The sequence below is a fragment of the Bubalus kerabau genome, chromosome 5, assembly GCF_029407905.1.
Source record: "Bubalus kerabau isolate K-KA32 ecotype Philippines breed swamp buffalo chromosome 5, PCC_UOA_SB_1v2, whole genome shotgun sequence".
Lineage (NCBI taxonomy): Eukaryota > Metazoa > Chordata > Mammalia > Artiodactyla > Bovidae > Bubalus > Bubalus kerabau.
This window is the reverse complement of record NC_073628.1, coordinates 129,605,957-129,616,576: the sequence shown is the minus strand read 5'-3', so window position 1 is coordinate 129,616,576 and position 10,620 is coordinate 129,605,957. Positions and strand designations below refer to the sequence as shown.

The following is a 10,620-nucleotide window of genomic DNA, read 5'->3' as shown; positions in this document are numbered from 1 at the left end:
AGAGTCAGATACAACTGAGAGACTCACTTTCACCATAGACTTACTCATGGGTTCTTTAGATCAGAAAAGCCATTTCCCATTCTTTCATGTGAAAATCTTGCATATCTTCAACTGAAACTAAAATATCATCAAAATATCATCTCACTTGCAGAGTTGTCTTTGCTCCACCTGATGGTTTCGCCACTCTGTGAATCTCTGAGGTCTTTACTTCTAACATTCAAGTTGACATCATCTTCTCTTTGGACACTTCTCCTTTGCTTGCTTGATTTGTATTTTGACTTTCTATTAAATCAAAATATTTGCTACAATATAATTGCAACAAGTTACCTGCTGGGAGCTGAAGGAACATGTTTGTCATGGAAATCCAGGGCATAACCACAGGGAGTTGGAATCCCAGGGCAGCCTTCTGAGGTCTTGGGAGGAATGACACAGGGATCTTTGGATATGAGGCTCAAAATCCAAGACACTGAGATTCAGGTTCTGGCAAAAAGTTTAAAGATATAGACTATTTTGACTGATAAAAAGAAAATGAGCAAGAATGAAATAAACACAAAAAATAAAGATTTGATGACAAGTATTCCAAAGCAGAGATAATACAACAGAAAAAAAAAAGTCATTGTTTTAAGTTAAAGTGAAAAGAATACAGAGCATCCATAAAGCCAAAATTATAATTTTAGACTTATCCTAAAAGAGTGTAAAAAATTGATATATAAATATTAATACAAATTAAGATTATATGGTATAGGCATAGTGATGGAAAGCATCAGTCAATGCAATAGAATTAGGACCCTAGAAAGAGATCTAAATCTGTTTGTAACCTTGTCACATGATTGGAGGTGTATCCAAAATTAGTTAGAATCAAAATAATGTTGAAACAATTATAGTTTCATATGGAAAAGAAAACAAAATTATACTTCCACACCAAACAAAGTCAAAAACACTCCAAATGGCTAAAAGACCTAAATATGAAAAATAATCCTTCCAAAATTATTATAATACAATATAGAAAAAAATAATTAAGTCTTGAAGTAGGAAAGCATTTTTTATAAACTATTAAAAAAAAGGAAATCTTTAATATGTAAAATTTCTGTAGAAAAGAAGGCACCATAAACAAAATTAAGATACACTACATACTGGGAGAAGAGATTTACAGCAAATATAACAGGCACAATATTAATATCCAAACTATAAAAGAATTCTTAAAAATCAATTTAGAAAAGACAAATAGAAAAATAAATGAAAGATGCAAAAAGACAATTCACGGAAGATGAAACCCATGGTGACAACAAATATGAAAAAATACTGTTGCTCAGTATAATCAGGAAAATGCAAATAACAACGCGATACTCTTTAACCCCATCATAGACCCTGAAGTCAGACAGGGTCAACCTTTGGTAGGGAAGAGATGACATGAGAGTGCTTGCACACTGCTGGTGAGTAAATAAATTGGCACAACTATTTTGAAGAGCAATTTGGCAATATCTAGTAAAATTGTATTTGTATATGACCTATGACCTGGCAATTTCACTTCCAAAAATAGCCCTAGAGAAACTCTCCCTCATGTACAAATATCTTCCTAGATATTCAGAGAAGCATTGTTGGCTACAGATAGTAAAAACTGTAGGGGAATCAAATCCATTAGGTGAAGAAAGGATAAATACAGCTCTCTGTGACATATTCCACAGTAACTAAAAGAGGTAAAATGGAACCACGTGTAACAATACAGATCTGGCAGTCATAACGCTGACAGAAAAAGCAAGCTGCACAAGGACATTTACAATAGGATGCAATTTTTGTGAAATAAAAACCTACGATATGATATATTTTTATTGATAAGTGCACATACGGTTATGGTTGCAAATATGGATTTAATACCTATGTACTATATTCATGATACTGTGAACATCTGTAGAGAAAGGGAAGATGCTGGGACATGAAGGAAAACTGGGAACTTTTTTTAAAAAGATTTTTTTTTTAATGTGGACCATTTTAAAGTCTGTATTGAATTTGTTATAGTATTGTTTCTTATGTTTTAGTTTTTTGACTATGTGGAATGTAGGACCTTAGCTTCCTGACCAGGGATCAAACCTACACCCTCTGCATTGGAAGGCAAAGTCTCAACCACTGGACCACCAGGGAAGTCCCTGAGGGAACTTTATTAGTAATATATTTAATGAATTTCTCAATCAAGTGGGAAAAAAAAATTTCTTTAAGTGGTAAGCACATGATCAGGACAGTATCATCTGAGTTTTCTATATTTAAGTTTTAAAAAGAAAGAAAGAAAGTGAAGTAGCTCAGTCGTATCTGACTCTTTGCGACCACATGGACTGTAGCTGCCCATCAGATTCCTCCGTCCATGGAATTTTCCAGGCAAGAATTCTGGAGTGGGTTGCCATTTCCTTCTCCAGGGGATCTTCCCGACCCAGGGATCAAATCCGGGTCTCCCGCATTGTAGGCAGACGCTTTACCATCTGAGCTACCAGGGAAGCAGATTCTTTACCAATTGAGCTACTAGGGAAGTACTAAGTTTTAAAAAACAATAACTTAAAAAGCTAGTGAGGGAAGGAAAACTAAAATAACCTCCAGAGAGAATTGCAGAAAAAGAGAGGAAAGAAAAAAAAAAGGACTAAGCTTCAGTATCTAAATAACAGAAGTAGATGAGGGGTCAAGGACAAAAGTCACTGAAGTCTTGCTCCAGCTCTTGCTTATTTTCAAGTGTTGTTGATTACCGGTGGGCACGTCTAGACTTCTGGTTCCTAAGGGCACAGGGTGTCCCCGCATTATATCACCCCTGGTACCCCGCACAATGCCTGACCAGAAAAAGTGACCCCGAAAAGCACGCAGACTGAATCAAATCAATGAGCTTCCCATCAGATTTCACAAAGGGGAAAAGAAACGATAATATTCTTAGTCACTCGGAGGGTTGGTTGCCCTTTTGCCAAAGGAAAAAGATGAACCAGGAGAGTGACCAGAATCGTGGGAATTTGCCCAGAAGGCTTTGAGGAGTGCCCACCTGCACACAGGACGTCTGGTCACACAATGGATCTCACAGACAAATAAAGAAAATTAGCACACGGTTAATGGGGCAAATCCGCTCCAGTGAAAGGAGGCAATAAAGATATCCTCATTCGACTCCTCCTGGTGTACATCAGTAACAGAATCTTATCTTTGAATCATGCAACGCTGGGTAGGGAATGCCAATCAACATCCATTTGGTACTCTGAATGTCCTGGCAGGAGGGACAGGAGGCTATCCCGCTAAATCATATTTAAATTAGCCAAGGTGGGCAGCTGCCTCACAGATAGTGCTGGTGGAAGACAATGCAAGACAGATGATTTACCAATTAAACGAAGCAGGCTTCCCGCACACTGATGGCCGAGGGCTGGGGTGCCATGTGTCTCTGCCAGACGCAGATCTGTTTCCATAACCAAATTAGGCTTCAAGTTTAGAACTCATATGTCTAACCCTCCCTACTTGGTCTCCCGCCCCCTTACATACATACAAAGAGGGCTGCATGTTAATGAACAAAGCTCAGACTTTCTCCATTTCTCCACTTGTCAAAATCTCTTTCACCTTCACAACCAACAGTAAATCACGGGTTCTGCTTGAACAGACACTCAGACAAAACCCCCAGCAAATGGCTATCATAGGAAAGAGGCCTTTGTCAGAGCACAGGCATCGTGCTTCAAAAGGGAAACGTAGCCCAAGTGGAAACATGAAAGCTTGTTCAGGCCATTCTTTTATAAAGCAGCGTCTGGTGCAAACTAGAATTCAGAAATGGATTCAAGCATCAATTTCCAAAGGACTGCCAAGCCAGTGAGAAGACAAGAGGGTTGGATTATAAGAATAATAATCATCATTTGGGTAGGCATATTTGCAGTACGCTTTTTACGACTGCTTGTGGAGTCTTCAGAAACATGTTTAGTACTTTTTATTATAAACTTCCTCTTATAGAGGAAGAATCAGAGAAGGTAGGATTATTTCTAAAGTCTTGCAATCTGAGATGTAGGATTAAAAAGATTTGTTGCTCTTTCTTTTGTAACATACATCTGTAAAATGCCTTCTAATTCAGAAAATCTGTGAGTACAGATCTAAAAAAGGCAGGAAGCCATGAAAAGGCAATTTGACACCATTCAGGGTTGTATTACGAAAGAGAGAGAAAAGGGAAAAGAGAGGAAGAAAACAAAAAGCAAAAAGAGTATAAACAATGTATAGAAGAATTGTGAGAAGAGACATTTTTTCACCCTAGCTTTTGCTCAAAAAATTAGCCATTCCAATTTATCTTTTTCTGTAGAGAAGTAGAGGCATACAATGAAATTGTAATAAATGTTCTGGATGTTGCAGATAAGATAAAGATCTCAGACTAGCAAATGTTTTGAAAGATGAATAGCAGATGTGAAACTGTAAGCCAATGTAGATTTTATTATTTTTTAAAATTTCATAGCTGTTTTTACTAAAGTATTGTTGATGTACAATATTTTATGTTACAGTGTACAATGCAGTGATTCACAAATTTTAAATAGTATACTCTATAGTTATTATATAACATTGGCTATATTCCCTGTGTTGGACAATACATTCTGGTATCTCATTTTATATAATAGTTCGCACCTCTTACCCCCTACCTCTATGTTGCCCTGCTCCCCTCCCTTCTCCCCAGTGGTGACCACTAGCTTGCTCTCTGTATCTGTGATTCAGTTTTGTTTATGTTATATTCACTAGGTTGTTGTGCTTTTTAGATTCCACATGCAAGCGATATCACATAGTATTCATCTTTCTCTGTCTGACTTATTTCACTTAGCATAATGCCCTCCAAGTTCATCCATGTCATTGCCAATGGCAAAATTTCATTCTTTTTAAAGGCTGAGTAGTGTTTTATTGTGTGTATCTGTGTGTGTGTATACCACATCTTTTATCCATTCATCTGTTGATGGACACTTAAGTTACTTCCATATCTTAACAGTAGTAAAAAAGCTGCAATGAACACTGAAGTGCATATGTCTTTTCCAATTAGCACTTTTGTTTTCCTGGTATATATATGCAGGAGTGGAAAAAGCTCATAAAAACTCAACATCCAAAAAAAAAAACCAAAACCCTAAATAACCAGATTAAAAAATTCAGCAGAAGATCTGAATAGACGTTTTTCCAAGGGAGGCATGCAGATGGCCAAAAGACATATGAAAAGATGCTCAGCATCGTTAATCATTAAGGAAATACAAATCAAAATCACAATGAGATATCACCCCACCCTTGTCAGAATGGTTATCATCAAAAAGAACACAAATAACAAATGTCAGCCAGAATGTGGATAAAGGAGAACCCTTCTAGAGTGTCGGTCGGAGTCTAAATTGATGCAGCTACTGTGGAAAACAGTACTGGACATTTCTCAAAGAGACAGAGACAGAACTACAATTGACTCGGCAATTTCACTCTTTGGCATGGAGCTGAAAGAAAGAAAAATACTAACTAAAAAGTTTTAGAATCCTTGAAAAATTATTTTAAAAGAAGCCTTTGAGGCAGTTGATTCCAAACACCTGATTTTACAAATGAACAAATGGAGAAGAAAGAAGTAATGACCTTTTAGTACAAGTGGAGAACCAGAACTAGGTCCCAAGTCCTTGGCTTTGCTGTCCGTCACGGCATTAGAGTCACCCACCCATAGATTGGGTTTAAGGAAAAGACACCCAACCTCTCTTGGCACCACCATGTGCCAGACACTGTGCTGAACAGTTTTTAGGGCACTCCAGAGCAGCCTGTGCAATGCTCACCTTAGTCTCTTTGAATAAAAAAGTAAAGAGTGTCTATTGTAGTTCTGAAAAAGGAAATCATATCTCACATATCTACTGGAGCTGTTTGATGAGCTTGGTAAACATTGTGAACATGGAAAGCCAATGGATATATACTTTATAAAAACTCCTGATATCTTTTGTCAATTTTCTAAAGGAAAGCTCCATAAGCATGGAAAGAACACAGGAAAAGACCTCATGAAGCTTTTTTTAAAGTATTGGTAAAACACAAGAAACAAAGCTTATGTAAAAGAGATGCTTTTTCATATATGTTATGGCAACAACAACAAGAAAAAATCTCTCGGATATTGATACTGGAATGTATCTTATTATTTTCAGAAGAATGATTTTGAAAATGGTGCAAAGTTTGCAGGTGGAACTAAACCTTTCCATGTAGTAATATGCCAAGCCAAGGTGAGTAAATTACAGGCTGTGAGACCAAGCAGATATCTAACTTTTAAGTTTCAATGTGACCTTGTGTGAGAAATCCTTTTAGAGAAAAAAATAAAAACATGATTTTTGTATGATTATGGGTTCACTACCTGTTACACTTCAGAATAAGAATGTTGGAACTGTTGCATCTATTGCCTTAAATATCTATTCCATGTGCTGCTGTTGCTGCCAAAAGACCAGCAATTTTCTGGGCATGATCTGAAAAGATGCTGGGAATGCACAGACAATATTATTACTTTGTGTACAAAATCATGATTTGGCCGCAGCTGGAATACTGTTTATAACCTTAGTGCACTCAGCAAGAGATATATGTATGACAGAGCTGAAGGAAGTCCAGAGGAAAACCTGAAAACAATCATGGGAAAGAAAAGGAATTAGCATGAGGATAAACTAAAGTAAAGTTTGTCTACAAATATGAAGGTGATGATAACGAAACATCTGCAATGAGACAAAGACAAACATTGAAATTCAAAGGTAGGTCTCCTCTCTCATACTAAGCTGGGAACTTGATGAGAGCATGTCAAGGAAATAAAGGTATTGAAGAAAACCATAATTCAAAAAGATCCATGCACTCCAATGTTCATAGCAGCACTACTTATAATAACCAAGATATGGAAGCAACCGTGTCCACTGATAGATGAGTGAGTGAAATGATGTGGTGTATAGACAAGTAAATATTATGTGGTCATGAAAAAGAATGAAATAATGCCATTTGCATCAGCATGGATGGACCTAGAAATGATCATACTAAGTGAAGTAAGTTATAGTAAGGCAAATATATGTGGAATCAAATTTAAAAAGATGAAACAAATGAACTTATTTACAAAACAAAGATAGACTCAAAGACATAGAAAACAAACACAAACATGGTTACCAAAGGAGAAGGGGAGGAGGGATAATTTAGGAGCTTGAGATTAAAATATACACAGTTATATTTAAAATAGGAAACCAAGAAAGACCTCCTATATAGCAAAGGAGCTATACTCAAAATCTTGTATATAACAACCTATAATGGAAGACAATATTTAAAAAGAATATATATATTTTTATATATGTATAACAGACTCACTTTGCTATACATCTGAAACTAACACAGTATTTTAAATCAATTATATTTCAACAGAAAATTTTAAAATATTTTTTTAAAGGAAATAAAAGTATTGTTTTTGGCTCTGCTAACAACTAGCTATTTGACCTTAAATAGTTTCTTTATTCTTTCTGGACTTCACTCTATTCATTTCTAAGCTTCATAAAGGGATTAAGAAAGATGAAATCCAATCTCATGAAATAAGTATTTATTGAGAAACTACTATGAACAGTTTGAGAGCCTGAAAGCCATAGGGCCTTAGATTTGCACCATTAAAAATCTTACAGTCTAGTCATAGGAATAAGATTTGTTGTAATTGTTCTTTGTTTTTGCTTAAATACAGATTGGGATCTGTATTTACCATAGAGGAGCAAGATGCTGAGATGAAAGCCTTGAATAAAATGTATTGTTTGCTCAGTCATATCTGACTCTTTGCAACTCCGTGGACTGCAGTCTGCCAGGCTCCTCTGTCATGGGATTCTCCAGGCAAGAATACTGGAGTGGGTTGCCATTTCCTCTTCCAGGGGATCTTTCCAATCTAGAGACTGAACCCAGATCCCCTGCATTGCAGGCAGATTCTTTAGCATCTGAGCCACCAGGGAAGCCCATTCTACTTAAGAAAGCAATCCCTAAACTCAGGGGCCATGAAGAGCAAACAAGTCTTTGTTTCTGTTTGCAATATCAAATTCAGTGACCTCCACTTAGAAGGAACCTACTAAATAACTGAAATATAATTTGAAAGAAGAGTAGAATTATTTTCCTGTCAAAAATGGACTTGGAGAAATCATTTATGCTTGAGGGATTTGCATAAGCCAACGGGTAGAAGCAAGAAAGTGTAAACTTCATAGACGGAAGAAGTGCATGGTTTGGCTATTGTAGAAGACATTGTGTGAGAGTCGATAGACAGGGGACACAGGTAGCAGGTACTTGAATTCCCATTGCATGAATACATATAGGGGCCATTTCATGTTTATAATCATAAGATTAAAGTTGATTACATGATCACTTCATGGCAAATAGATGGGGAAAAAATGCAAATAGTGACAGACTTTATTTTCTCGGGCTCCAAAATGGCAGTGGACAGTGACTGCAGCCATGAAATTAAAAGATGTGTGGAGCTTGGAAGAAAAGCTATGACAAACCTAGACAGCATATCAAAAAAACAGAGACATCACTTTGCTGCCAAAGGTCCGTATAGTCAAAGTTATGGCTTTTCCAGTAGGCATGTATGGATGTGAGAGTTGGATCATAAAGAAAACTGAGCACTGAAGAATTGATGCTTTCGAACTGTGGTGCTGGAGTTTATTTCAATAGCAAAGTTAATGCTTTTGAACCCCCCAAATTAGAATTGTGACACTTATCTATTCAATTTATTCACTCATTAATTCACCTGGGGAATATGTTAATACCAGGGAGCTTCTTGAACACCCTCCTCCCAACCTCAGGGATTCTGATTTAGAAGACTGGGGTTGGGGTAGCTTAGGATCTGCCTTTATAGTGAGCACTGCTGATGATGTTCATGCAGAAAAAATATAGCCCACAGTTTTAGAAGCATGAGGTGAGTATGATTTTCATTTATAAGATGAAAAAAATGAAATTACCTAATTCAGGGACCATTTCAATGACCAAATCAAATCTATAGCCTGGTTGATCTGATCAACTGTGCAGAAACGGGCCATTACCATGGCAAAGGGGAGGGGAACATTCAATAAAAAATGATTGATTCATTGTTCATATAGAAGATGAATGCAGACATGGGTTTTGTTTCAAGTGAGCTGGATGGAAACTAAAAGCTCTCTAAGCTCCAAGGAAATGTATGTTTTTATTTCTTTGGATAATTCAATTTCCATTACTGTTTTAATAAAATGGATATAAAACATAGAACTGATATTCTATCTCTGTTTCTCAGTATGATCTTGCCGTAGCTTTGGTCTCACTGTTCTCCCCACTCAGTAAAGTTGGAGAGAGATTGATTAATTCCTTGTTTTCTTTGTGGCCACACTCCCCTGCTCTTCTTGATTGCTGCTGGGGCTGGAACTAAGACAATGACACCAGGACAAATGTTGCTGCAGCATTTCCAACCCACTGGAACTAGGAAGGATTTGAAGTCTTGCCAGACAGCTAGTCCTCAGGAGACAGTAACTCCCTTCCTCATTTAATAAAAATGACTTAAAAAAAAATTTATACAGAGACATCATGTTTTCAGCACTTGGTATTTAATTTTATTTTATTTTTAAACTTTACATAACTGTATTAGTTTTGCCAAATATCAAAATGAATCCGCCACAGGTATACATGTGTTCCCCATCCTGAACCCTCCTCCCTCCTCCCTCCCCATTCCATCCCTCTGGGTCGTCCCAGTGAGCACTTGGTATTTAAAAATGAATCATTGCTATGAAGTTTTTCAGGTATCCAGATTATCTTGGAGTTCCTCATTAAACATAATAATCCTTCTACATACTCAGAAACTAGAAAGTTCTAGGTTCTAGACCCAGCTCTGCCCTAAATATAACCAATCTAGAACAGAGTTTTAAGCCTTGAGGGATCACAGGAGATTCTACATAAAGAATATCGATGCTGGATAGAAACTGAGAGATTATTTGGCCCAACATCTGAAGAATTTCATGCACAGAGGAGCCTAGTGGGCTGCAGTCCATGGCGTTGCAAAGAGCCAGACGCCACTGAGCGAGTAACACACACACACACACACTTTGGCAAACAGATGGGGCAACTAAGGGGCTGACCACGGAAATTACTCCCCAAGGTCACTTGGTTAGTCGGGACTTTTGCTGGGACACAGACACGAGCGTCTTGACTCTTCAGTCCTGCCCTACTTTCAGTGCGCGTCACAACTTCAGGGGATCAGTTAGGAAGCACAGCAAGTCCCATTTTAGAAACGAAGAAGCAAAGCCTCAAAGAAATGGACAATTTTCCTAGCAACACATATCTCATACTAATATTAATGCAAAAGTAAACACCAACACCCTGCCAGTGGAACAGTGCCCATGTGTCAGGAACACGACCAAACCCTTGATGTGCAGTCTTTAATATTCCCGGTCCGGTGGTCTTTGTTATTTACTGCTCAGGGCATACAAAATAAATCTACCATCTTCTGTGAATGACATATTTAATAGTCTCAAGTTTCGTGGTTCCTGATAAAACAAGGACTCAAACTAACATCTTTTAATATCCAGACTTGTGCTTAATTCACAATAACACAACATATACTTCCTGAAAGGATTAAACCAAGAAGCAGCTTTGGTTTGTGGTGGAGGTTTCACCTCATGGATTCTG

General features: G+C 37.3%; 1 long non-coding RNA gene across 1 annotated transcript; it reads left to right on the top strand.

The window, feature by feature from the left end:
* The first annotated feature begins 1,376 nt into the window (after positions 1-1,376).
* Positions 1,377-9,500, top strand: LOC129654094 (uncharacterized). Its single transcript, XR_008715407.1, has 3 exons — positions 1,377-1,433; positions 6,530-6,713; positions 9,369-9,500. It is a non-coding gene; the product is annotated as an uncharacterized LOC129654094 (long non-coding RNA).
* The last annotated feature ends 1,120 nt before the right edge of the window (positions 9,501-10,620 follow it).